Below are 3,093 nucleotides of genomic sequence, written 5' to 3'. Positions count from 1 at the left end.
GGTCTGCATGTGGTCTATTCTCATTATAATGTGTGAATTTGGTGTCAACTCTGCATTGTTTGTACCACTGGGTGTCAACTATCTTGTTTGTACTATTTGGTGTTAACTTTGCCTTGCTTGTAATATTTGGTGTCAACTCTTGTTTATACTGTTTGGTGTTAACTTTGTCTTGTTTGTACCATTTAGTGTTAATTCTTTCTTGCTTGTACCGTTTGGTGTTGACTTTGTCTTGTTTGTTCCATTTGGTGTGAACTGTCTTGTTTGTACTATTTGGTGGTAACTTTGTCTTGTTTGTACCATTTGGTGTCAACTCTTTCTTGTTTGTTCCATTTGGTGTGAACTTTGTCTTATTTGTACTATTTGGTGGTAACTTTGTCTTGCTTGTACCATTTGGTCTTAACTCTTTCTTGCTTGTACTATGTATAATGGCCCTGATGCAAGAATATATCTAACTGTAGCCAGATATTGTTAAAGATTTTTGTGGAAAAATCTAATGTTAATGGATCATAACTGGTTCTATAGATAAAAACAAAAATGTTTTTGCCTGGTCACTGTAAAAGTCACACTGTTACAGGATGTAAATCCAAGTCACACTATTAAAGAAGAGGCAATCCAAGAAATATTTCTGGCAGAGCATGATTGAAAGACGAATCCCACCAAATTTGATCTAAACTGGTCCAGCTGTTTTGGAGGAAATAAATGGAAATAATTTTTACATCTGGTTGCTATGGAAGCCACACATTTTGGAGAGAGGTCATCCCAAGTAAAAGCTAGCTGAAAATGTTCATTATTGCCTATTGTTGTCAAAATTAGTAGAGTTTTCTGGACAAGAAGACATGAGAAACTTTAAGCACCTGGTAGGCATGGGTCAGTATCATTAAAACAAGGATAGAAGTGTGCATGGTCTCAACTGGAGTATTAATATAAGTACTGGAAGTGTGCATGGTCTCAACAGGTGTATTAAAATAAGTACTGGAAGTATACATGGTCTCAACAGGTGTATTAAAATAAGTACTGGAAGTGTGCATGGTCTCAACAGGTGTATTAAAATAAGTACTGGAAGTGTGCATGGTCTCAGCAGGTGTATTAATATAAGTACTGGAAGTGTGCATGGTCTCAACAGGTGTATTAAAATAAGTACTGGAAGTATACATGGTCTCAACAGGTGTATTAAAATAAGTACTGGAAGTGTGCATGGTCTCAACAGGTGTATTAATATAAGTACTGGAAGTATACATGGTCTCAACAGGTGTATTAATATAAGTACTGGAAGTGTGCATGGTCTCAACAGGTGTATTAAAATAAGTACTGGAAGTGTGCATGGTCTCAACAGGTGTATTAAAATAAGTACTGGAAGTATACATGGTCTCAGCAGGTGTATTAATATAAGTACTGGAAGTGTGCATGGTCTCAACAGGTGTATTAAAATAGGCACTGGAGGTGCGCATGCCCTTTACAGATGTATTAAAATGAATGCTAGATGTGTGCAAGGTCTCAAAAGGTGTATGAAATAAATACTAGATGTGTGTATGGGCTCAGCAGGTGTATAAAAGTTAGTGCCAGAAGTGTACATGGCCTCAACCAATGGATAGATACACAGCATGAATCCAGCATGCCACTTCTTTCTGGTAGAAAGCTTAAATAAATATAAAATATTAAAATATTCCAGAATCTGTCATGTTTGTCATTTGACTATAAAATTGGGCTATCCAATTATTACTTAAGAACAATAAGCCAAACCATAATATGAATAACAAAAGGCCAAAGTGGGCCTGGTATCACTCACTTGTTTTAAATAACAACTGACATGATGATTTCGCTAAACAGTCTTGTGTACTATTATAACTCTACCCTATATAACACAGTTTCTTTACCTTGTTGATTTTACTTATTTTACTAAAGTATGATAAAATCTTTTTCCAAAGATAAAGGCAGAAATAATATTCACAGACTCTTGCTTAAGTGTGAACCCATCCAAGGCATTGATGACATAAACCTATTTTACAAGTTTTAGTGAAACTGGATGAGAAATAAAGACTCAAAAGAGTTAACAAGCTTAGCCAATTAAAGGTTAGATCTTCATCATTTATCTTACTTATTATAGACCTAAGACAATGATAATATAAACATCTTGACCAAAGAAAGAGCAAAATCTAATTTAAATCTGGTCTCCGGAGGGGTAACTAACTCAGCTAATAAGATATAAGATTATCTCATAAATATGTACTGACTTTGCTCCTAATCAAACTTACCCAAAATCTTAATGACATAAATATAACATATTTCTTAAAACATCTGATCAGAAATATAGTTGTAAAAGTGTTGACAAGTCCTGTCAATGAAGCAAAAGATGATGTCACTAACATGCCTGGATCACACTTGTAATAATTCTCAACGGAGATCTTGATGATATAAGCCTGTTTAAGAAGTTTGATCCAAAATGTATGAAAAATAGAGTGTCTAAACTTATAAAGAAATTTTGCCAATCAGATGCAACTTCACTTTACAAATATGCACAGGTCTCTCTCATAATGAAACTCATCCAATATCATGATAACTGCATATTGACAAAATTTAACTAATATTGTTTGTACAGCCCAGACAGCTACTTCTGTGGAATTTTCAAAGAGTTTGCAAGGACTTCCAAAAAGTTTTCAAGGAGTGTTTTTCTTACCAAACTGAAATTTCTCAATGCATTACCTTCTTTATCACTGCATAAATAGGTACAAAATTATAAGTAAAAACAGGACTAATTAACATGCCAATAAAGTAACAGGACTGGTATATACCCAAGTTATCACATTCTATTTGTGTTTACATTATTTTTATTTATGAAAAATATAATGAAAACAAATTAAAAAGTGAAACATTTTATTCAATTTTAATGTTTTGTATTTCCTCAGATTTGAAAAATGTAAGAAGTTTTACAACAAAGAACTTTCAAAGTTAAATGCCACTGTATCAAATTTTAAGGGTTTTTTAAGTCAAAACTAAAAATTCAAGAATTTTTCAAGGTTGTAAAAACCAACATTAAAATTAGGACAGATATAGTGTCTCTTGAGTGTTAAGAAGCTCAACAAATCAGACTCTGGA

This window comes from Sinohyriopsis cumingii, chromosome 2, assembly GCF_028554795.1.
Source record: "Sinohyriopsis cumingii isolate HCF-2022 chromosome 2, ASM2855479v2, whole genome shotgun sequence".
Taxonomy (NCBI): domain Eukaryota; kingdom Metazoa; phylum Mollusca; class Bivalvia; order Unionida; family Unionidae; genus Sinohyriopsis; species Sinohyriopsis cumingii.
Note: the sequence above shows the minus strand (reverse complement) of the source record.